The sequence below is a fragment of the Chiloscyllium punctatum genome, chromosome 47 (genome assembly GCF_047496795.1).
Source record: "Chiloscyllium punctatum isolate Juve2018m chromosome 47, sChiPun1.3, whole genome shotgun sequence".
Taxonomy (NCBI): Eukaryota; Metazoa; Chordata; class Chondrichthyes; order Orectolobiformes; family Hemiscylliidae; genus Chiloscyllium; species Chiloscyllium punctatum.
The window spans coordinates 50791849-50818242 of record NC_092785.1 but is presented as its reverse complement, the minus strand read 5'-3'; the positions used below and the strand labels follow the sequence as shown (position 1 = coordinate 50818242).

Below are 26394 nucleotides of genomic sequence, written 5' to 3'. Positions count from 1 at the left end.
CACGATTTCAATTCCAGCCCCGTGCGACTGTCTGCGTGGAGTTTGCACATTCTCACCATGTCTGTGTGAGTTTCCGACGGGTGCTCCGGTTTCCCCCCACAGCCCAAAGATGTGCAGGTTAGGTGAATCAGCCATGCGTTGTTCAAGAAAGGGAATAGAGATAATCCTGGGAATCACAGACCTGTCAGTCTTCTGTCTGTGATGTGCAGATTATTGGAGAGGACTCTAAGAGACAGGATTTATGATTCCTTGGAAAACCATAGTTTGTTTAGAGGAAGTCATCATGACTTTGTAAGGGACAGGTCATGCCTCACAAATCTTATTGAATCCTTTGAGAATGTGACAAAACACATTTATGGCTCATTGAGAAAGTACAGAGCATGGGATACAGGGAAACCTGCCTGTCTGGAGACAGAAATCCTGGTCCTTAGAAGACAGAGGGCGATGACAGATGGAAATCATTCAGCCTGGAGCTCAGTGACCAGTGGTTTTCTGCAGGGAGAGGTCAAAAAATCTCTGCTCTTAGTGATTTTATGAATGACTTGGATGTGTGAGTGGAAGAGTGGGTAGGTAAGTTTGCCAATGACATGAAGGTTGGTGGAGTGGTGAATAGTGTGGATGTCTGCTGGAGGTTGCAATGGGACATTGACAGGATGTAGAGCTGGGCTGAGAAGTGGCAGATGAAGTCAAATCTGGAAAAGTGTGAAGTGATGTATTCTGGAAGGTGAGACTTGAATGCAGAATACAGGGGTAAAGGCAGAATACTGAATAGTGTGGAGGAACAGATGGATCTTGGATTTCATGACCAGAGATCCATCAAATTTGCCACCAAACTTATAGTGTTGTTAAGAAAGAATATGTTGTATTGGCTTTCATTAGCTGGGAGATTGAGTTTTAAAGGCATGAGGTTATGCTACAGCTCTGTACAGTCCTGTTTCGATCCCAATTAGAATATTGTGTTCAGTTTTGATCCCTTCATTACAGGAAGGATGTGGAAGCTTTATAGAGGGTAAAGAGGAGATTTACCAGGATGCTACATGGACTGGAGAGCATGTCTTATGAAGAAAGGTTGAGGGAGCTAAGGCTTTTCTCATTGGAGTGAAGAAGAGTGTGGTGTGATTTGGTAGAGGTGAACAAGATGGTGTGAGGCAAAGAAAGAGTGAACAGTGAGAGACCTCTTTATCCCATGGCATACATGGTACATGGGGGCATAATTGTAAGGTGTTGGAGGATGGGTAAGGGGAGATCTCAGATGGAGGTTCTTCACACAGAGAGTGGTGGGTGGGTGTAACGGGACATTTTAACAGACTCTTGGATAGGCAAAATGAAGGGTATGTAAGTTAGTTTGATCTTCCAGTCAGGTAAAAGATGGGCATGGCATCATGGCCGAAGCGTCTTGTGCTGTACTGTTCTGTGTTCTACGTTCTGTACGGTAAACTGGATAATAAGCTCAGATCAATGTAAAAGGATATGGTATTCAGGAGGAGCTAGTCAACTGGATACAAAATTAGGCTTGATGGTTGTAGACAGAGGGTGATGGGAGACATGTTGTTTTTCTGACTGGAGACATGTGACCAGCGGTGGAGTGGGTCCACTGTTGTTTGTCATTTGGATAAATGGTTCGGATGGGAATATTGGTTTTGTGGGAAGTAACTTTTTTGAGTGACTCTGAAATTGTTGGTAAAGTGGACAGTGAAGAAAGTTATCTGTGATACAACAGTTCAAATAGTACACTGGGATAGTGGGCTGAAGAATAGCAGATGGAGTTTAATTAGATAAAGGTGAGGTGTTCCATTTTGGTGAAACAAACCAGGGTGGGTTTGTATAGAAAATGTTCGGGCCCTGGGTAGTGTTGTCAGTCAGAGACCCAGGGATGCAGGTGGACAGTTCTTTGTAAGTGGTGTCACAGGTAGACAGGTTGGTGAAGCAGGCGTTTGGGGTGGTTACCTTCTTTGGGTAGAGCATTGAGAGTAGAAGTTGGGATGTCATGTTGTGGCTGTACAGGACATTGGTGAGGCCACCATAAAAGCATTGTTGACCAGTAGAAAGTACTCATCTGGTTCACTTACGTCCTTTAGGGAAGGACATCTGACATTCTAACCTGGTCTGGCCTGCACGTGACACCAGACCCACAGCAATATGGCTGACTCTGTGCTATACTCTGGGTAATTAGCAGTGGGGCAAAAAATGTTGGTCCCACAGTGACATCCTTGTCCCATGAATGAATAAATAAAAATACATATATCCCTCCCTACCTCTGTAAACCCCTCCAGCTGCAGCAATCTGTACTGGCTTTGTAGCACTGTTCAGACCCTGACCCCTCTCTGTAACACTCTCACCACCTCCAGCACCTTCAGCTCTCCCAGTTCCTTTTGTGACATAAAACCTTGACAATTATTCCCTCTTCCATCTGACCTCCTCCTGCGAGCAGACTCTTTGCAATCCCTTTAAAACTTACTTGTAAAACTTTCTCTCACTTCAGGATTTTAAGTACTTTTTGGTGATCCTCTAAGCCCGATAATCTGATATGATCCTTTTTACTTGAGTGAGGGACCGATGGGGATTTCTTGCTGAGGATTAATCTGTTTCAATGGAATGTCCTTTTGTTGAGTGTTTTACACTGCTCCTTCAAATGTTTTCCACTGTTCATTTCCAGACACATATTTCAGTCTGTTTAGCCTGTTTACCTTGGTCAGTTCTCTTCTCAAACTCCTGTTATTGGTTATTTTTGTTTCTGCTTGTAGTTTGTCCTTTCTGTGATTCACTTTAAAACTTTATATTTCTTTAAACTGCACTTTATCACAATTTCCCAGAGGATCTCTCCAGGTGTCATTACTCATTCACGAAGTTTCATCACACAATGGTCGCTCTGAGATAGTTACGTCCCTCGCCAGTTGCACAATTTGTTAATCAAAGAAACACTGAAAACTAATTCTCTGAACTCCTCTTCCAATATCACTCTTGCCAGTGTGACTGTCCCACATTTTGAATATTGATGTTTCCCAAAATTATCACAATGTGTTTGTTAAAAAATTCCAATGAGTTCCTGTGTAATGCAGTGATGAGCAACGGAATGCTTTTTGGTGGCTAAAACTATCCTGCTGCTTGTGTCCTTGGGAAGTAGTAGCCAGAATTTACATTCAGACTGATTCTACTTCATGATCTGAGACCAAATGCTTTCTCTGTGATGCCTTTGTTATCCATTATTGTTAGTGTTACCCATTTTGCCTGAGTTTCCACAAGGTTGTGATCCATTGAATATTTATGCCCACCTTTTGTTCACCCTGTAACCATGTCTCTCTGTTATCTAAACCTCTTTTATCTCAGTGTCACAAATCCATCTACCTTATTGATAAGACGTCGTCCATTGAAAAAAAAACATAATTTACTCTCCCACAATTTCCTGTCACAAACCTATTCACTGATGTACAGTTTTAGTTAATCGCTGTCCCATCGTGTTCCTTTTTGATTACCTTCAGTCACATCCCCATACTGTTCCGATGCTTCACCTTTTCTCTTTGAATTTGGAAAGCTCCTTTCACCTGGACCCTGTCCCTGCATCCTCTCTGTCAGTTTAAAGCCCTGTCCATAAACCTACTGTCATGATTGGCCAGGACACTGGTCCCATCACGGTTCCAGTGGGACCATCCTATTGGATTTTTTTATAAATCAGGTAGGGGATGTGGGTGTCTCTGGCTGACTAGCCTTTATTGCCTATCCCTAGCTGCCCGTGAGCTGAGTAGCTTGCTTGGCCATTTCAGAGGACCATTGAGAGGCAAATACTTTGCTGTGGGTATGTCATGCAGACCACGTGAGGATGATCAGATCTCGTTGTTGAAAGGGCAAGTGGGCGGCACGGTAGCTCAGTGATTAGCACTCCTGCCTCACAGCACCAGGGTCCCAGGTTCGATTCCAGCCGCGGGCGACTGTGTGGAGTTTGCACATTCTCCACGTGTCAACGTGAATTGCCTCTGGATGCTCCGGTTTCCTCTCACAGTCCAAGGACGTGCAGGTCAGGTGAATTGGCCATGCTAAATTGCCCATAATGTTAGGTGTATTAGGTCGAGGGAGATGGGTCTGAGTGGGCTACTCTTGGGTCGAAAGGCCTGTTTCCACACTGTAGGGAATCTAATCGAAGGGATTGTGATTTTTGTACATCAGCAATGGTTTCATATTTGTTTAACGGTTGTTCATTGCTATTTTTAAAATTATTGATTTTAAATTCCACCATATGTTATGGTGGGATTCAAACCTGCCTCTCCTGAACATTAGCTGAGGTTTTGGACAAATACCCTAACAATAATGTTATTACACCATCACTTCAGCTGCTCACTGGTTGCTAATCCCTGAGCACTGATACATGAAGCTACACCCATTCTTCTAACATGACTGTGTGATCCTGAAGTCTTCCAGCACTCCAGTGATATCACTTAGTCTCTCTCCATGTAGTAACCCTCACTGTGTGGGTCTAATTGCTGCCTCTGTCAGCGTCTCTCACTCTTGCAGCTACTCTAGATCCTGAGCTAACAGAATTCTCCACTCCAGAGAGACGCAACAGCACCGGCCTGGGATGGAGTTTGGGATTTTCCAGATATCTGTTTGGGCTCATTTCCATTCTCCTTGTGTAACCCTCACTGCATCAGTCTAATTTCCCATTCTGTCTATCTCTCTGTCTCCTGTAGGTACTCAAGAAGTTACTGACTCAATAGACTTCCCAACTGCTGTGTGTCTCATCCATCACCTCATTGAAGATAGTTGGTCAGCCAGAGAGACAAAGGGAAGGGAGATCTGGAGCCTTCAATAAATCCTGCAGTGAGGTAAGATCACTCATAGTGCACAGAGCAGAGAGCAATGAGAGGGCTCCAAACATCACTTACAAGACATGACATAGATACAGTGCTGGAGGGGGAGCACAGTACAGTACAGTTACACCCCATGCTCAATCACCACGTCTACTTTAACTGATGTTGCACTGAGACAGCATCGGGAGTTCATAGTTATCAATTCAGTCCTGTGCTGTCTTAGTGAGCATCAGTACAACAGACGGGAGAGTAGGTCTCCGACGAGAGTTTGTGAATGCTGCCTGGGATATTTCTGTTCTGCGTTCTCCCTCCAACACTGTACTAAGATTCATTACTCTGCAACACTGTATCTGTGGCATGGCTTGTGCACCAGTGTCTTCAGTCATTTTTAACTCCTATAACAGTAGTTATCCCTGTAACCTGCTCCATTCCCGATAGTCCCTCCACATATTTGAAATGTACTGCATTCCAGACAACCATCCCTATCGCTGTAACTTGCTTCAGTGTCTACAACATGCCTTATTTTGGTACACTAATCCGCTTTAGCTGGATACAGAGTGATACAGCACGGAAACAGAACCTGTGTTCCAACTCCTCAATGCTGCCCATGTTACCTAAACTGAATGAGTCTCATTTGCCTGCCTTTGGCCCTTATCTCTTCAAACCTTCTCCTCTCCATGTACCTGCTCAAATGTCTTTTCCATGCTGTAATTGTTCTTGTTTCTCCATGTGCCTGAGGCAGTCTATTCCGTCTATGCACCATCCTCTGTGGATGATGTTCCCCCTCAGCTCCCTCTTTAAATCCTTGCTCTCTCACCTCCTGTTTAGGACTCACCTACCGTTGGTTATTCACCATTCTTAGAGTCACCCCTTGGCCTCCTCTGCCCAAGTGAAATATTTAGGACAATGTTACAAATATCTCCAACGTATGTAACAAAGTGCTGGCCAATGTCGGCAAATGTGCCAAATGTCGCTTTCCCCAACCTGTCCACCTGTGATGCCATTTCCGAGGAACAATGTAACTGGCACCCCCTGGTCTCTCTCTCTCTCTCTCTCTCTCTCTCTCTCTCTCTCTCTCTCTCTCTCTCTCTCTCTCTCTCTCTCTCTTTCTCTCTCTGGTCAACAACTCTGGCCAGAGCCCTTCCATTAACTGTATTAGTCCTCCCTGGTTTGTCTTAACAAAATCCAACAGCTGAATTAAACTCCATCTTTCATTCCTTGGTCCACTGGCCCAGTTGGTCAGTATCCCCTTTGATAACCGTATTTACTGCCCACGACACCATTCAATTGATCATCAACAAACTTTCGCACAATCACTCCTATATTTTCAACCAAATTGTTTATGTCGATGATGCACATCAGTGGACCCAGCCCTGATCCTTTCTTCAATAATGGAATCAAACCATATTCTTGTCATAACGCCATACAGCATGGAAACTGACCCTTCAGTTGATACTCACCATAATCTAAAACTAAACTCTTCCCAGCTGCCTGTTGCTGGCCCATATCACTCCAACTCTTCCCTATTCACCTGTTTATCCAAATATCTTTTAAATGTTGTAATTGTACCCACATCAACCCTTTTCTCAGGAAGTTCATTCCACACTCAAACCACCTTCTGTGTAGCAAATTGCCCCATATCTTTTTTTTTGAACACCTCTCCCCTCTAACCTTAAAAATGTGGCCCCTCCTCTTGAGACTCCCCCATCCTGAGGAAAAGGCAACTACCATTAAATTGATCTATGTACCTCATTTTTTTTCCATAAATCTTTATAGCATCATGTCTCAACCTCCAGGCTCCAGTGAAAAAAGACTCAGCCTATCCAGCCATTTTTCAGAACTCAGGCCTTCCATACCCAGCAATATCCTGGTAAATCTCTTCTGAACCCCCTGCAGCTTAATAATATCCTCCCTATAACTGGGGCGACCAGAACTGGACAGAGTATTGCAGAACAGGCCTCACAAATGTCTGTGCAATCTCAACATGACGTCCCATATCCTCCACTCAATGGACTGAGCAATAGTCAGGCATGCCAAGCACTGTTTTATCCATCCTGTGATGCAAACTTCAAGGATTATGTACCTGAACCCGGAGGTCCCTCTGCACTAAAACACTAACCGAAGCCTTAACATTAATTGTATAAGCTCTACCCTTGTGATGCATTTAATCGGATTCTGGAACTTGCCATGGCTTTGTGTTTTAAAACCTCCAGCACCACCTCTTTTATAACATGCACTCTTTTCAAGTCATAGAGATATACAGCATAGAAACAGACCCTTCAGTCCCCAACTCGTCCAGGCTTACCAGAAGATCTGAATAAATCCATTCCCTTTTCCAGCATTTGGCCCATATACGTCTACACCCTCACAATTCAGATGCCCATCCAGATACCTTTTAAATGTTGTAATTGTGTCAGTCTCCATTACTTTCTCTTTCAGCTCATTCCATACACCCATCACCATGTGTGTGAAGAAGCTGTCTCTTCAGTCCCTCTGTGAACCATTCACCTCTAACCTTAAACTTATGCCCTCCAGTTTTGGACTCCCCAACTTCTGGGAAAAGGCCTTGAATGCTTACCCTATCCATGGCCCCCATGTTTATTAAACCTCTGTAAGGTCACCCCTCAGTCTCCGATTCTCCAGTGACAGTAACCCCAGATTATTCACCAACAACCCGGGCAATACCTTGTTAATCTTTTCTGAGCCCTTTCAAGTTTGACAACATCCTTCCTGTAGCAGAGAGACTGGAATTGCAGAGAACTCCAATTGCGGTCTCATGTATTACTCCTGTTCCCTGAGTTCCCCAGTCTTTCTCCACAGTAAGTTCTGGAATGAAAAAATTGTTTAGGATCTTAGCAAATATCCTGCAGTTCCAAACATCGATGGCCTCATTGATTTTTAATGGACACTATTTTGTCCTGAGTTACTTATACACTCTTAATATACTGATACAATCACTTTTGGATTCCCCTTTCCTTCTCTGCTGAGGCTATTTCATTTAGCCTTTCTCCATTCCTGTTTTCCACCCAAAGTGTATTCCAACAGTCCCTGTATATCCTCAGGGATTCCCTTGATCCAGCTGGCTATACCTGACATGTGCCCCCTTTTCCTTGACCAGACCCTCAATGGACAGCCAGTGTTTCCGAATGCTGTCAGCATTGAGCTGCACACAAACAGGAACATGCTGGTGGTGATCGATCAGTTTATCTCACTTTTAAAATATTCTCACTTGCCAAACTTCCCTTTCCCTGTAAATAATTCCCTTCCCCAATCACATTTTGAAAGTTCCTGGCTAATACGATCAAGATTGGTCAGGCTCCATTTTATAACTTGCACTTGTGGACCAGGCCTGTCCTTTTCCAAAGCTGAATTTCAAACTACTAGAACTGTGGTCACTTTGGCAAAATGCTTTCCCACTCACACCTCAGTCCCTTTCCCTACCTTAATTCCCAAGGGGAGGTCAGGTTTTGCCCCTTTCTCTTTTCAGGCTATTTACATATTGATTGGGAGTTTTCTGGAACACAATTACCAAATTCCTCCCTTAAACACTGAACACTGGCAGTCCCAGTCTAGGTTTGGAAAGTTCAAAAACCGTGCCATTCCAGCCCTATTATTATGGTTGATATTTAAGATGTTCCGACATATTTGTTCCTCAGTCTGCCACAGATTATTCGGGGTCAGCAGTCCTATCGTATCAAAGTGATGACCCATTCTTATTTCTCTGTTCCACGAACATAGCTTCACTGGGCGATCCCACAGGAATATCCTCTCTAAGTACTGCTGTGATGATTCATGCAATCAAAACCCCACCACCACACGTCCTCTCTTGCCTCGCCTTCCTGTAGCATCTCTACCTTTAAACAATGAACTGCCAGTCCTGCTCCTCCCTCAGCTGTGTTTCTGTAATAACTATAATATCCCAGTCCCATGTTCCAATCCATGCTTTTGAGTTCATCTTCCTTAGCTGTCTGACCCCTTACATTGAAATAAATGCAGTTTAATCATCAGTTTTCCCCCATTCCCTGCTATGTTCTTGCCTGCCTTGTCTGCTGAAATTGCTGTCTTTAACTCGTGCACCAGCCTCAATCTTCTTTCTGGCCTTACGTTTATTTAAGGTCCAACACCCTGCCAGAACAAGGTTATACCCTCTCAAGCAGCTCGAGCAATTCACCCCACCAGGATATGGATCCATCTCCTGCTCCCAGTTGAGGTGCCTTTCCCACCCTGTCTCCCTGTGCTGACACCTTTAGGGATCTATGGACTTGTCCTTCAAGGTCCCTGTATTCCTCAGTACTCCGCAATGACCTACCGTTCATTTTGTCTGTTCTTCTCTTATCGTACCTCGCACAGAGTATTACCTCACTTCAATCAGAACTAAACTCTGCTTAGATTATCATCCGATCGACATCAGACTGCAGATGGAGACTATCCTCCTCGCTGTGAACAACACCCTCACCTTTCATGTCATCTGCAAACCGACTGATGATACCTTCTGCTTTCACATCCGAGTTATTAATGTTCAATGGTTCCTGCACAGATCTCTGTGGTACACCCGGTGAAAGTATTCTGTCCACCAATTTTGCATCCAATTTGCCAACTTGCCTTGGAACCCAGTCCTTTTGGACCAGCCTTCCATGTTGGATCTTGTTTAAGGACTTATTCAAGTCCATGTAAACCACATCATCTGCACTGCCTTCATCAATATACTAAAGCACCATTTAAAAAAAAACTGAACTGAATTCCTCAGACAGTATCTTCCTCTGCCAAATCCGTGATGACTAAACCGAGTTGATCCTTACCTTTGCAAGTGTTGATTCATCCTCACAGTAGTTCAAAATAATGTCCCTCCCCGTGCTGTCAGACTATCTGCTCTGTAATTACCTGGCCTATCCCTGCTGCCCTTCTTGAACAAAGGAACCACATTAGTGATCCTCCAGTCATTCAGCACTACACCTGTGGCCAGCAAAGTATTATATTTATCCACCAGGGCCCCAACAACCTCTGGGTAATTAGCATGGGGTCAAAGAATGCTGGTCCAGGTAGTGACACCCACATCCCATGAATGAACAAATAAAAATACATATATCCCTCCCTACCTCTGCAAACCCCTCCAGCTGCAGCAGTCTGTACTGGCTTTGTAACACCATTCAGGCCCTGACCACTCTCTGTAACACTCCCACCACCTCCAGCACCTTCACCTCTCCATGTTCGTATCATGTCAATAAACCCTGACAACGATTCCCCTTCCCATTGCCCCCCCTCCTGCTAGCAGACCCATTGCAATCCCTTTAAAACTTACTCTAAAACTCTCTCTCACTTCAGGATTTTAAGTACTTTGTGGTGATCTTCTCAGCCTCATAATCTCATATGATCCATTTTGTCCTGAGTGAGGGATCAAAGGGGATTTCTTGCTGAGTTTTTGTCTGTTTCAGTGGAATGTCCTTTTGTTGAGTATTTTACACTGTTCCTTCAAATGTTTTCCACTGTTCATTTACAGGCACATATTTCAGTCTGTTTCGCCTGTTTATCCTGGTCAGTTCTCCTCTCAAACTCATGTAATTGGCTATTTTTGTTTCTAGTTGTAGCTTGTCCTTTCTGTGATTCACTTTAAAACTTTACATTTCTTTAAACTGCACTTTATCACAATTTCCCAGAGGATCTCTCCAGGTGACATTACTCATTCACGAAGTTTTATCACACAAAGTCGCTCTGAGACAGTTACGTCCCTCGCCAGTTGCACAATGTGTTATTCTAAGAAACACTGAAAAAAATTCTCTGAACTCCCCTTCCAATATCACTGTTGTCAGTGTGATTGTCCCAGACTTTGTGAATATTGACGTTTCACTAAATGTTCCCCATGCCTGTATTAAACATTCCAATGAATTCCTATTTATTGCAGTGACGAGCCATGAAATGCTGTTCAGTGGGTGATCTAAAACTGTTCTGCTGCTTGTGTCCTTGGCAAGTAGTAGCCAGAAATTACATTCAGCCTGACTCTACTTCATGATCTGATGCCAAATGCTTTCTCTGTAATGCCTTTCTTACCCATTATTGTTAGCGTCGTCCATTTTGCCTGAATTTGCACAAGGTTGTGAACCATTGAATATTTACGTTCCACCTTTTGTTCACCCTGTAACCACATCTCTCTGGTGTCTAAATCTCTTTTATCTCTGTGTCACAAATCAATCTACCTTGTGCAGAGACTTTGTCCATTAATAAAAAACATAATTTACTCGTTCCCACAATTCCCTGTCACAAATGGATTTGCTGATCTACAGTTTAGTTAAACTTTGTCCCATCCTGTTCCTTTCTGTTGTCTTCAGTCACATTCCCACGCTGCTCTGATGCTTCATGTTTTCTCTTTGGATTTGGAAAGCTCCTTTCACCTGAACCCTGCCCCAGCATCCTCTCTGTCAGTTTAAAGCCCTGTCCATAAATCTACCAACGTGATTGGCCAGGACATTGTTCCACTGGAACTGTGCTGGGACCGATCTAAATGGATTTTTAAAAAAATCAGGTATGGGATGTGGATGTCTCTGGCTGACTAGCCTTTATTGCCCATCCCTTGCTGCCCTTGAGCGAAGCAGCTGGCTCGCCCATTTCACAGGGTCATTGAGAGGCAAACACTTTGCTGTGAGTATGTCCTGCAGACCACATGAGAGTGAACTGTTGTCTTTCTCTGTGTTTGGATTTTTATCAATACTTATTTATGGATTGTTAATTCCAATTATTAAAACATATATTCATTTAAAATTCCACATGGTTAGAAGTTAGAAAGAAGAAGGGGGTGGTCACTTTGTTGGGACTGTATTGTAGACTGTTGTAGACCCAACAGATACCAAAGGAGCAGATGTATAGAGAGATTGCAGATAACTATAGGAATATTAGAGAAGTGCAGGCTGGAGATTTTAATATTCCCTGTATTGACTGGGCCATCTAGAGTATAAAAAGACCTGGACGGAGAGCAATTTTTCACATGTGTCCAAGGAAGGTTCCTAAATCAATATGCAGAGGGCCCTACTCGACTCAGGCAGGTGTAACACTGGACCTCCCCTCAGAAAACGTGGTCGGGCAAGTAACTGAAGTGTCATTCAGAGAGCACTTTGGGTCCAGTGTCCACAACTGTCTTTGTTTTAACATAGTTATGGAAAAAGATCAGCAGGTCCACAGATTGAAGAGGAATACTGGAACAAGGTCAGTTTTGGGGCCATTCTGCAGGATCTGGCCAGCGTCAATGCTGTGAAATTAAAATTGCACATCGCCCAGTTATAATCCAACTCGCTTTGGAAGCGCTGGTGATCACTGTAACAGATGAAAGGCTGAAACTAAATTTGTTTGATATTATATTCCATGACACTGTCATCCTGTTGCTATAAATTCTGTACCTTAGGATTGTGCTCCCCAACCACCTGATGAAGAAGTAGTGGTCGGAAAGCTAGTGCTTTCAAATAAACCGGCTGGAATGGAACCGAGTGTCGGGTGATTTTTAACTTTGTACACCCCCAGTCCGACACCAGCACCTCCATATTATGATTCTAATCGATTGGGTGAGTCTGTTTGAAGGAAAAGGAGCAACTGGCAAATGGGGGGCTTTTCAAATTCTGATCTCAAGAATCCAGGACCAGTATGACCCATTGGGGAAAAGGGAAAAGCTGGCAGGGTTAGGGATCCTTGGCTGATGAGGGATAATAAGGTTCTGGTCTTGAAATGAAGACTGCATTCATTGGGTTTAAGAATTTCGTATCTACATATTCTTAAAGACACGATCAATCTGTGGAGACCCTACAATCCTCTCAGTCCCTGTAACACTCCCAATCTGCAGAAGTCATTCCAATGTCTGTGACTCTTTCAATACAGTTCCTACAAGACCCACTATCGATGTGATATCTTTTCATTGCCAGCACCCACCCTGTCAATGTAAGCTCCTCCAGTGTCTCCATCCATCTACTCATTTCCACAGTCTTCTCCAGCTCTTCCATGTGTAAACATCACCCTCCCCTACAACCCTTCCCCACTCTGACCAAACTGGAGGAGGTTACTAATGCTCCCTAATCTGCGAAACTGTCTCCAACCAAAATTGCTGTCTTTGTCACTTGGAGAATCTGTCTGATTTCACACCCTCTTTATCTAAATAACCTGCAGAACCTAAGCCTTCCTGTGTCTATAAACATCTTCAGTCACGACTACCCTCCATACGTCTATTTGTTTTTCCAATCTGTACAACCCACTTTATCTCTGTACTCAGCTCCATTCACCTGAAACATTCCTGCCTGTGTAAAACACCCCATCCTATCAACATCCTTATCCCTGTAAACTGCTCCATTCCTCCCAACCTCCCCATCTCCATGAACTCCTGTAGGCCCGACAGCTCTCCACATTTCTGTAACCTCCTGTGGCTCTATGCTCCTCCCTCCCTGTAAAAGCACCTCCAGTCCCCACAATTCTCCCAGTCTGGGTCATCTGCTCCAGATCAGACCATTGCTGTCTCTGTTACCTCATACAACCTGAGCAACGCCTCCTATTTGTGTCACTTCATTCAGATCGCATCCTCTCCCACTTCCCGAAACCTCTTGCTGCCATCATACCCCTTGCTATTTAGAACATGGAATAGCACATTCCAGTACAAGCCCTTCCACCCTCAATATTGTGCTGGCCTTTTATCCTACTCTGAAGGTGAAACGAACCGACATACCTTACATTTTACTATTCATTGATGTGCCTATCCAAGAGTTGCTTAGATGTCTGTAATGTGTCTGAATCTACTACCACGGCTGGCAGTCCATTCCACGCACCCACCACACTCTGTGTAAATAACGGACCAGTCCCTTCCATGCCGACAGGATATCCCAACCCAATCTAGTCCTACCTGCCAGCACCTGGCCCATATCCCTCTGATATCTAAGCTAAACCTTCCGCCAATTACCTTAAACGTATGTCCCCTTGTGATATCCATTTCGCCATGTGAAGTAGTCTCTGGTTCTCCACTCTATCTATGCCTCTCATTCCCTTGTACATCTCTATCAAGTCACCGTTCTTCCTCCTTCGCTGTGATCAGAAAAGCCCTAGCTTCCACAACCTCCCTTCTATGGGCATGCCCTCCAGTCCAGGTAGCATCCTGCTAAATCTCCTCTGCACTGTCTTTAATCCTTCCTATAATGAAGCAAACAGAACTGTTCAAAATATTCGCAGTGTGGTCTAACTGGGGTTCTGTAGAGCTGCAGCAAAATCTCACACTTCTTAAATTCAATCCCCCTGCTAATGAAAGCCAACACACCATCCGCCTTCTTAACAGCCTGTCAACTTGGGTGGGAACCTGAGGGACACAGGATCCCTTTGTTCCTGCACGCTGCTAAGAATCCTGTATTTAACCACGTAAAGGTTTTCTGCAGAATCCTCCAATCTAAAACTATCCCTATCTTTGTAAGTTCCTCCGGTCCCTACAACACTCATAAACTGTGAAACCTCCTCAAGTCCCTATATTCCTAATGTCTGCAATATCCTCCCATCCTGATGTCCCTCCATATCTCTGTAACCCCCACCATCCTCCAGTGCTCTTCTGGGGAACATTGCAGAGGAAGGAGGAGTTGGAGAGTCTGGGCCATGTTCCGAGGTATGAAGGGCTGCAGAACCTGGAGGATGGTACAAATGTCGGAAGGGACGTGGGACTTGCAGAAGGTTAGAGGTTCCGGGATTCATTGAACCTGCAGGATGGGACAGGGTTGTGGAACCTGGAGGATATTATGATTTGAACCACAGGTAATTTTTGATTGGACCATTCAGCCGATCTTACAGTCATGCAGATATACAGCATGGAAACAGACCCTTCATTCCAACCCAGCCATGCCGACAGGATATTCCAACCCAATCTAGTCCCACCTGCCAGTACCTAGCCTATCTCCCTCCAAACCCTTGCTATTCATATATCCATCCAAATACTTCTTAAATGTTGCAATTGTACCATCTGTAAGATTGGCTGAAAGATCCAATCAAACATTACCTGTTGTTCAAATCATAACATCCTCCAGGTTCCACAACCCATTCATGGTCCCATCCTGCAGATCAGATTTCCCAACCCAATGTAGTCCCACCTGCTAGCACCCGGCCCATCTCCCTCTAAACCCTTCCTATTCAGATAACCATCCAGATATCTTTTAACTGTTGCAGTTGTACTAGCTTCCACCACTTCCTCTGGTAGCTCATTCCATATATGTACTATCCTCTGCGTGAAAAAGTTGCCCCTTTTTATCTTTTATATCTTTCTACTCTCACCCTAAACCTCGCCCTATAATTCTGGACTCGCACACCCCAGGAGAAAGCCTTTGTCTATTTACCCTATCCATGCCCCTCTTGGTTTTATAAACCTTTATAAGGTCACCCTCAGCCTCCGACTCTCCAGGAAAAACAACCATCACCTGTTCAAACTCTCCCTATAGCTCATCCCTGGCAACATTCTTGTAAATCTTTTCTGGACCCTTTCAAGTTTCACAAAATCCTTCCGATCGGAAGTAGAACAGAGTTGCATGCAGCATTCCAAAAGTGGCCGAACCACTGCCCTGTACAGCCGCAACATGACCTCCCAACTCCTGTACTCAATACTCTGACCAATAAAGGAATGCATACCAAGCGCCTTCTTCTCTATCCTAACTACCTGTGACTCGACTGTCAAGGAACTCTGTATTTCATTTGAAAAATTGCACAGACAGGTTGAGTGGCCCGAGGTCTTCTGGGTAATGCTAGTTCAGTCTAAGCTGGTAGGCAGAGCCAGTGAAGTATTTGCAGCGCTGTCTGATGAATGGGCGAGAGATAATGTATATGTCAAACAGGCTGTTTTAAGTGCTTATGGATTGCTTATGAAAGGGAAGCCACTACAATTCCCTTTACTGTACCATCGCTATCTGTCAAAGCTCCTTCAGGTCTATATCCTCCGAATCGTTGAAACCTGCTCTCACCATTGCAATCCCCATTATTTCCTAACGTTGTTGAGTCTCTAAAAGCTTTCCTATCAGGTTAATCTCCTCCTCTGCATACAACACTCCTAGCCTGTGTAATCCCTTCAATTCCTTCAGTTCCTATATACCTATGTATAGGTGTGACTGCTTTGTGGCCATTGTATTCTCATTTATATCTGCAAAACGCTCTGCTCACTGTAGCACATCCTATGCTCATAAGTGAATCTGGTCTCTCACAAGACTCTCTATCACTCTCTCCTCCAGTCTCGACAAGCTTCCCTATCCCTGTCGTATCTTGCAGCATGCACACCACTCACTCTCTCTGACATACCTTCCAGTGCATAAATTCATCTCTCCTTCTAACTGTATCCAGTCTACAACTTCATCCCTGTCCGTGCAACATCCTCCAGTCCATATACTCCTCTCTATTGCTGCAGCATTCTTCAGCTTATATCATCTTCCATGTGCTTGCAACATTCCCCAGTCCATACTACCCACTCTTTCCCTGTAATATTCTCCAGTCCATGCCATCCTCCCTATCACTGTGATATTCTCCAGATCCCACAACTATTGTTAAATGTACGACATCCTGGAATCCTGTGAATGTTTCTACACCCTGATCAACATAGTCCATGTAACGATCCACAACCCTACACACGTCCCTATCTCTGGAATCTAATCAAAGACGCTTTATCTCTCTAACTTCCTCCAAACAATAAAATGTTTTCTCCTGCGAACTTTCTGTAGCAACTGTAACTATGTTTAACCCTGCAACATTGTCACGCCCCCAAACATCTCTCCCACTCTGTGACCTCTAACCATCCCTCAAAGGCCCTCTCTCGGTGACACGCGCCATGCATTTGCAACAAGGCAGATGGAATGACAGCATTAACTGAATAGAACCGATATGATCGAACTGTTATTGTGGAGGTGTGGCTGCAGAATGATCATGACAGCAATGTGATTATTGAGGGGTTGTAGGGATTTAGACAGGATCAGCAAAAAACCAAACAAGGTCCCGTTTTGTTGTGAAGAAAGGACGCAGTCAGTGCATTAGTGAGACAGCCAATTTAATCTGGGAATCAAAATATAGAGTCATTTTGAATGGTCAGCTTCCAAATAGCAAGGGGGATCTGGAAGATCAAATCACAATCCATGCTCGTTGGTAAGTTGGATGCAATATTTTCTTGGTGATAGTTGACAGAGGCATTTGGAGTGGTGAATTTCTGATTGGACATCTGTGGCCAATGCTGTTTCACAAGGATCAGGACTGCGATGTCTGTGTGTAATTTATATCTGTGAGTCAGATGAAAAGGTCAGCAGTTTGAGTGGTAATTTTACAGACGACATTCGGAAAGGCATGTAATGATTAGGGATAGTTAGGGGAATTGTGGATAGTGAGGAAGAGTGTTCAAGGTTGCAGCAGTATGTAGATCAGCTGGAACGTTGGGCAGAGATGGGGCAAATTGAATTTCATCTGGACAGGTGTGAAGTGATGCATTTATGAAGCCAAATGGAAGAGAGAAGTACACTAATTGACTAGCTGGAAACATTGATAAACAGAGAGACATTGGAAGCTAGTCCATAGCTCCCTAAAAATAACAACACAGGATGTAGTGGTCGAGGGGGGAGTATGGTATGCTTACCTTTATTGGGCACAGTATTGAGTACAGACGTTTGCATGTCATGTTGTGACTGAATGAAACTTCAGTCAGCCATGTTTGAAAGATTGCGTGTCATTCTCGTTGCCACACTACAGGAAGGATGTGGAGGGTGTAACAGAGGGTTGGCAGAATGTTGCCTGGATGAGAATGTGTTTACTGTAAGGAGGTTGGACGCAATTGGATTGTTTTGCGTGAGTATCGGAGACTGAGGGGTGACCTGGTACAGGTATATAGCATTAGGAAAGGCGTGAATAGTGTGGATAGTTGGAATCTTCCTTCCAATGTAGAAATATGAAATTCTAGGGTGCATCGGTTTAAGGTGAGAGTGAGAAGTTTTAAGTGAGATGAATGAGGCCAGTTGTCTTTACCGAGAGGGTAGAAGCTGCTCGGGAGGTGGGAGAGGTGGAAATAAGAGCAAAGTTTTGAAGTGGCATTTAGACACAAACATGAACAGGCCGAGAATAGAGGGATATCGCCCATGTGCAGGCAGATGGGATTAGTTTAGACTACCATCATGGTCAGCACAGCCATGGTGGGCCGAAGGGCCTATTACTCTGCTGTACTGTTCTAGTTTATAACTTAACGACATCTACCCTGTCAAAGCCCCTCCAAATCCTGGATGTTTCATTCAATTTCTCTCCCATTCTTCAAAACCCCAGTAGGTTCAAGGGCAATTTTGAGTGGGAGCAGCGGCCGAGGAAAAACTAACCCGGGAGACTACAGCTAAGGTAAGACAGTTTGTTTCAAAATTACTTACCTGTAGCGGGCAGCGGAAGTGAGGTTGGAGCGCATAGCTGGGCGGGAAGGTAAGTGATTAGTATTTGAGTGGGTGATGGAGTTCAACCCTGCCAAGTGTGAGGTTGTCCATTTTGGAAGAACAAATAAGAATGTGGAATACAGGGTTAATGGTAGGGTTCTTGGTCAGGTGGAGGAACAGAGGGATCTTGGGGTCTATGTACATAGATCTTTGAAGGTTGCCACTCAGGTGGATAGAGTTTGTAAGAAGGCCTATGGAGTATTATCGTTCATTAGCAGAGGGATTGAATTCAAGAGTCGTGAGGTGATGTTGCAGCTGTACAGGACTTTGGTTAGGCCACATTTGGAGTACTGTGTGCAGTTCTGGTCGCCTCACTTTAGGAAAGATGTGGAAGCTTTGGAGAGGGTGCAGAGAAGATTTACCAGGATGTTGCCTGGAATGGAGAGGAGGTCGTACGAGGATAGGTTGAGAGTTCTCGGCCTTGTCTCGTTGGAACGGCGAAGGATGAGGGGTGACTTGATAGAGGTTTATAAGATGATCAGAGGAATAGATAGAGTAGACAGTCAGAAACTTTTTCCCCGGGTACAACAGAGTGTTACAAGGGGACATAAATTTAAGGTGAAGGGTGGAAGGTATAGGGGAGATGTCAGGGGTGGGTTCTTTACCCAGAGAGTGGTGGGGGCATGGAATGCGCTGCCCGAGGGAGTGGTAGAGTCAGATTCATTGGCGACCTTTAAGCGGCATTTGGATAGGTACATGGATGGGTGCTTAATCTAGGATAGAAGTTCGGCACAACATCGTGGGCCGAAGGGCCTGTTCTGTGCTGTATTGTTCTATGTTCTATGTTCTATGTTCTCTTCTCATTGGAAAATCCCGCCATCTCCAGGATCAGCCGAGTGAACCTTCCCTGGCCTGCCTCCAACACAAGAAAGTCTTTCCTTAGGGCACGCAACCTATTCATTATAATCTAGGTGTGGTCTGACATCATTTCAGCAAGACCTCCCTATTTTTAGACTCCATTCCCTTTGCCTTCTCTATGACCTGCTGATCCTGTAAGCTACCTTTTTCAGATTGATACACAAGGATTCCCAAAACCTTTGTGCAGTCAGTCTGAACCAAACGGTGTTAGCTTGACAGTAAGTCGGGAACGTGCTGGAATGTGTTATGAAGGATATGACAATAAATAATAACTGGATACTTAGAAACAATGGGAGGTGTATGATTTTATAAAAGGGGAATATTTTTAAATCTGATGGATTCTATATTTTGGTGTGACCATAAATGCAGAATAGATAAGGGTGGGGAGGCTAATTGCGGTAGAGGGATATTTGAAATTTCAGAAGCATTTAGACAAGTTTCAACCAGGGCTAAAACTTAGCTCGTGAGAGAATAGGGCCCCTGAAAGGTCAATGAGGCTGTCTGTGTGGGATCACTGCTGATGGGGGAGATACTGAACACATATTTTGTGTTCGGATTTACTATGGAGAAAGACATGGAAGCTCGGGAACTTGGGAAAATACATAGGGATGTCTTGAAAAGAGTTCACATTGGAGAACAGGATGTCTTAAAATGCAAAAAGTTAGATAAAACCTTGGGACATGATCAAATATACCCCAGCGCCTTGTGAGAAGCGAGGGAGGAAATTACAGGACCCCTTCCAGAGATATTTGCATCATCAACAGCTAGTACGGACCAGTGAGACTGACGGCAGGGTGGTAAGTTGTTGGAGGAGATTCTGAGAGAAACGATCATCGTGCATTTGGAAAGGTCAGGACAGATTAACGATCGTCAGCATGGCTTTGTGCACGGGAAATCATGCCTCAAACCTGAGTGTGGAGATAGACAAGTGAGAGGTCAAAGCAGAGCAGTACACGATGTCCACATGAACTTTAGCAAGGCCTTTGACAAGGTCCTGCATGGCAGACTGGATCGTAAGTTTAGATCACACATAACCAGGGAGTGCTCACTAACTAGATACAAAACAGGATTGATGGTAGGAGACAGCATGTTCATAGAGGGTTTCTGCTCAAAATGCAGGCCTGTGACCAACGGTGTGCCATGGGGTTCGGTGCGGGTCACTGTTGTGCATCACTTATATAATAAATGATAAGCAGGAGTCATGATTATCAAGTTTGTGATTGAGACTGAAATTGGTGATAATGTGGACAGTGAAGAGGGTTATCGAAGAGTACAATGGGATCAACAGTACTGCTGGACCAGTGAGGTTAGGAATAACAGGTGGAGAATTGCAAGATGCAGGTACACAGTTTTTTGAAAGTAGCGTCACAGGTAGACAGGCTGGTGAAGCAGGTGTTTGGGATGGGGTCACCCTTCATTGGGCAGAGCATTGAGAGTAGGAGTTGGGATGTCATGGTGTATCTGTACAGGACATTAGTGAGGCCACTGTATAAGCATTGTTGATTATCTGGTAAAAATCAACTAGTTCACGTATGTCCTTTAGGGAGGGATATCTGACATTCTTACCTGGTCTGGCTCACACGTGACTCCAGTCCCACAGCAATATAACTGACTCTGAGCTGCCTCTGGGCAATTAGTAGGAGGGCAATGTATGCTGCTCCAACCGGTGACATCCTTAGGCCATGAATGAATCAATGAAAAATGCAGATGTCTATCCCTCCCTTTGCAAACAGCTCTAGCTGCAGCAATCTGTACTGGCTTTGTAATGTTGTTCAGGCCTTTGCCCCTCTCTGTAACACTCTCACCACCTCCAGCACCTTCAATTCTCCCTGTTCCACTACTCTGATTAAACACTGACAATGTTTACTCTTCCTACTGCACTCCTCCACATTTCTAAATGTTAGTTACTTCAGAATTGATCGGTTCTTTTTCATCTCTTAATCAAATCGGCCAAGACCGTCTGAAGTGGGGAAGGAGTATTGGGAAGGTGTCGAGCACCTCGAGACTTTCTGTGGGGAAAACGGGAATCCAGGAGAAAACAGCACAAGGAGCGCGTGACCACACACCCACCCCCTTCCCTTGGCCACCTTCTGCCCCAAGTGTAACAGAGTCTGTGGAAAGCCACATCGGTCTGTACAGCCAACTCCAGACCTCCCCTGCCCAACCCACCCCACCCCGAGAGTGGGAGAGTTAGTCTCGTCTGTGACCCACCGCCAAAGAGATGATGAGATAGGAAGGTTGAATCCCCTCACAATTATCCCAGTGCCTTTGTTACAAATTCAAACAATTCCCTGTTAATGCAGTGTCTAATAATATGCTATCACTCACTATCTCTCCATCTGGTATCCCTCGCTGTGTCGGTCTATTTACTGCCTCTGTCAGCATTTCTCCCTCTTACAGATGGTCTGAGATCCTGAGTCAACAGAATTGTCCATTCCAGAGAGATGCAGCAGCACAGGCAAGGGATGGAGACTGGGATTATCGAGATCTCTGCTGCACTCAGCGCCACTCTGCATGTGTTCTCCTCATTGCATCAGTCTAATTTCCCATTCTGTCTATTTCTGTCTCATGCAGGTCATCAGGATGTTCCTAACTCCTGTCTCATCCATCACCTCATTGAAACTGGTTGGTCAGCCAGAGAGAGATGGAGAAGGAGATCTGGAACCTTCAGTAATTCCTGCAGTTGTTAAGATCGCTCACAGTAAACAGCACAGGGTGGAGGTAGTAGACTTCTATATTCAGACTTGGAAGACCGGACATAGATACAGAGCTGGGTAAGGAACAACAACATTCTAGGCTTCATTCCCACCATCTTGTGAGGGTCCTGCTTTCATCTCTTCTGTACTGGTCCTCAATGCGACAGCACAGGGGATCGCAGGCATCAATCCTGGCCTATGCTGTTTTAGTGATCTCTGTAATATTCTCCAGTCCCGATAATGCTTCCTCTGTTTGGAATCTCCCCTATGCCGCATCATTCTATGTGTCTTTGTCTCTGTCTCTGTCAGGTTCTCCAGTCCCTAACACCCTAATCCCTAACCTTCTGCAGTAGATACTAAATTCCTTCATCCCTGTAAACCCTAACAGGCCTGTCTATCCCTGTAAGCTTCTCCCACCAATACCACCCTCCATGTATTTGTCTTTAACCACCCCATCGGTACCTACCTATGTAACCTTCTCCAGCTCCTACAACCCTTCCTTAGCTGTGAAAAATTTGTAATCTCCTTATCCTTCTCCAATTCTTTGATCTTTATCTTGTTAAATTTCACCCTCATTCCCGACACCATACCCCTCCCGACCATAGGAACCTCTTTCAGTTTGTGCAACGCTCCCCATTTGTGTAACTGTCTCCAACCCAGTAACCTGGCATTCTCCATTGCCTTCCTATCTATGTAGCCTCCAGAGCCCAGAAGCCTTCTTATATCTGTAAATGTCTTCAGTCAAGACAACCTTCCATATCTCTGTTAGTATACACAATAATCTCCGAGATGAAACAGCCCCCTGTCTGTGCTTCTCAGTCTGCCTGCCTCTTCCTATCTCCATCCCTATCTCCAGAATCTAATCCAGCTCCCTCGATCTCTGTAAATTCCTTCAATCCCCAAATCCCTTTGTCCCACTGACATTCTTGAACAGATGTAACTCTGTATAACTCTTAACATGCTTGAGCCCCCGTAAGCCTCCCTATCTCTGTAAACTCTACTCATCTGTTCAACCCCCCACTACTGAGGAATGACTCCCTGTATTCGCCATAAGGAAGATGGAATGACAGTGAACAGATATGATGGAACTGTCATTCTGGAAATGAAGCTGCAGAATGACCATCGCTGGGAAGTGAATACTGAAGGGTTGTTGGGATAGAGTCATAGAGTCTGAGAGATGCGCAGCATGGAAACCGACCCTTCGGTCCAAACCATCCACGCTGTGCAGCTATCCCAACCCAATCTAGTCCCAATAGGCAGACTAGGCAAAAAGCCAACACGTTATGAAGGAAGCATGAGGTTAATGCATTAATGAGACAGTCATGTAGATCTGAATATGAAAAGTAGAGCTGAGAATAAGCAAGTAGCAGCAACCTCTATCAGGAATTCTTTTGTAGGCTCCAAACAGTGATGGGAATGTCAATATGGTTACAGTCCGGACACTGAATGTACTTATGGCAAGGGCAATACAGTAACTGTGTGTGACAGTGGTCTCCATGCCGACTGATACAGCAACGAGCCTGTTGGATTGAATTTGTTGGTGTGAATATAAATGGCAGAATTGTAAGGGTGTAGGAGGGGTGTACTGGTATAGGGGATATGGTGTATTTGAATTATCAGAAGCCTTTATGAAAGTTTCAATAAGGGCGAAAGAGTAACTTGGGAGAGAATAGGGCCCCTTAAAGATCAATAATGTCACCCATGTGTGGAACCAGAGGAGATGGGTGAGATATTAGACAAAATAGTGTTGTCAGTATTTACTGTGGAGAAAGACATGGAAGCTCGGGAACGTGGGGAAATAAATAGTGATGTCTTGGAAAGAATCCTCAACAGAGAAGAGAAAGTGCTGGAATCTTAAAACAAATAAAGGTAGATCAGTCCTCAGTAGCTCATTAGGTCGATCCTAGAATATTGTGGGAAGCTAGGGAAGAGATTGCAGTATCCCTTACAGAGATATGTATATTATCAACAGGCACAGATAGATGTTGGAAGTCTGGAGGTTGGCTAACGCTGTCCCATCACTGAAGGACTGCAGGGAAAAGCCAGGAAATTACAGCCCAGTGAGCCCAGTGATGGGGAAGTTGTTGGAGGAGATTCTGAGGGAAAGGACCTCCTTACATTTACAAAGGCAAGGGCTGATTCAAGATGGTCAGCATGGCTTTGTGAGTGGAAAACCACGTTTCACAAACAGGATTGACTCTTCGAGGAGGTGGCCAAAGATAGATGAAAGCAGAGCAGTCAACGTTGTCTACATGGACTTTAGCATCTAATCAAGAGGAAGAAGGAAGCTTACTTAAGGTCGAGGAAGCAAGGATCAGACAGGGTTCCAGAGAGTTACATTGGATGGCACGGTGTCTCAGTGGTTAGCACTGCTACCTCATAGCACCACGGACTCCATTTCGATTACAGCCTTAGGCGACTGTCTGTGGGGAGTTTGCGCATTCTCCCTGTGGGTTTCCTCCAGGTGCTCCGGTTTCCCCCCCACAGCCCAAAGATGTGCCAGTTTGGTGGCTTAGCCTTGCTAAATTACCCATAGTGTTTAGGGATGGGTAGGTTTGGTGCATTAGTCAGTGCAAATGGAGAGTAATAGGGTGGGGGAATGGGGCTGGGTTGGATATTGTTTGGAGGGTTGATATGGAGGTGTTGGGCCAAATGGCCCGTTTCCACACAGTAGGGATTCTCTGAAGGTACCAGGAAAGAACCAAGAGATGGACTTAGGGCAACTAGAAGGGTGCATGAAAAAGCATTGTTGGGAAGGATTAAGGAAAACCGTGAGGCATTCTCCATTTATGCGAGGAACAAGAGCAAGGCCAGAGTGAGGATAGGGCCGGTCAGGGATAGTGAAAGGAACTTGTGCCTGGAGTCACAGGAGGTAGGGGAAGCCCTTAATGAATACTATGCCTCAGTATTCACTGCTGAGAAGGGTCTTGTCGTTTGTGAGGACAGCGTGAAACAGGCTAATGTACGTGAACAGGTGGATGTTAAGAAGGAGGATGTGCTGAGAATTTTGTAAAAGATAAGGACAGATAAGTCGCTGAACCAGACTGGATGCGTCGAAAGTTACTACAGGAACCGAGGGAGTGGATTACTGAGCACCTGGTGATGACCTTTGCAGCCTCACTGTCCACTGGAGTCAGACCAGATGATTGGAGGCAGGAAAATATTATTCCCTTGTTCAGGAAAGGGAATATCCTGGGAATTGCACACCTGTCAGTCTTATGTCTGTGGTGTGCAGATTATTGGAGTGGACTCTGGGAGACAGGATTTATTATTCCTTGGAAAACCATAGTTTGATTCGAGATAGTCAGCATGGTTTTGTAAGGGGCAGGTCATGCCTTACAAGTCTTATCGAATCTTTAGAGAATGTGACAAAACATCTTTATGGCTCATTCAGAAAGTACAGAGGCATGGGGTACAGGGAAACCTGTCTGTCTGGATACAGGATTACTGGCCCACAGAAGACAGAGGGTGATGATAGATGGAAAGCATTCATCCTGGACCTCAGTGACCAGTGGTTTTCTGCAGGGAGAGGTTACAGGACCTCTGCTGTTTGTGAGTTTAGGAATGACTTGGATGTGTGATTAAAAGAGGGGTTAGTAAGTTTCCCAATGACACAAAGGTTGGTGGAGTGGTTGATCGTGTGGAGGGCTGTTGTAGGTTGCAACAGAACATTGACAGGATGCAGAGTTGGACTGAGAAATGGCAGATGGAGTTCAATCTGGGAAAAGTGTGAAGTCATTCATTTTGAAGATTGAATTTGAATGCAGAATACAGAGTTAAAGGCAGAATCTTTAGCAGTGTGGAGGAAAGAGGGATCTTGGGTTCCAAGTCCATACATCTCTCAAAGTAGCCACCCAAGCTGATTGGCTTGTTAAGAAGCAATATATTGTGTGGGATTTCATTAGTTTGGGGATTGAGTTTTAAAGCTGTGAGGTTATGCTGCAGCCCTATAGAGACCTAGTTCGACCCCACTTGGAATATTGTGTTCAGATTTGGTCCCTTCATTGCAGGAAGGATGTGGAAGTTTTAGAGAGGGTGAAGAGGAGATTTACCAGGTTGCTGCCTGTACTGGAGGGCATGTCTTATGAAGAAAGGTTGAGGGAGCGAAGGCTTTTCTCATTGGAGTGAAGAAGGATGAGGGGTGACTTGGTAGAGGTGAACAAGGTGATGAGAGTCATAGATAGAGTCAATAGAGAGAGATTTTTTTAACCCTCATATAAATAGTCATTACAAGGGGGTATAATTTTCGGGTGATTAGTTGATGGTTAAGGGGAGAATTCAGATGTAGGTTCGTTACATACAGAGTGGTGGCTGAGTGGAATGCACTGCCAGCGGTGGCGGTAAAATTAGATGCATTAGGGACATTTAATATACTTCTGGATAGGCACATGGATGATAATAAAATGAAGGGTATGGAAGTTAGAGTCGTAGAGATGTACAACATGGAAACAGTTCAGTCCAACCTGTCCATGCTGACCAGACATCCCAACCCAATCTAGTCCCACCTGCCAGCACCCGGTCCATATCCCTCCAAACCCCTACTATTCATATACCCATCTAAATACCTCTTAAATGTTGCAATTATACCAGTCTCCACCACTTCCTCTG

General features: G+C 44.7%; 1 long non-coding RNA gene across 2 annotated transcripts in view; it reads left to right on the top strand.

Annotated features, from left to right (window-relative positions):
* The window catches only part of LOC140468626 (uncharacterized), a 124214-nt gene that overhangs the window by 70579 nt on the left and 27241 nt on the right, over window positions 1-26394 (top strand). For both annotated transcript variants that reach the window (XR_011955731.1, XR_011955730.1), the window contains exons 6-8: window positions 4683-4817; window positions 18075-18143; window positions 21665-21864. This is a non-coding gene — a long non-coding RNA (uncharacterized lncRNA). The remainder of the gene's footprint in view (window positions 1-4682; window positions 4818-18074; window positions 18144-21664; window positions 21865-26394) is intronic.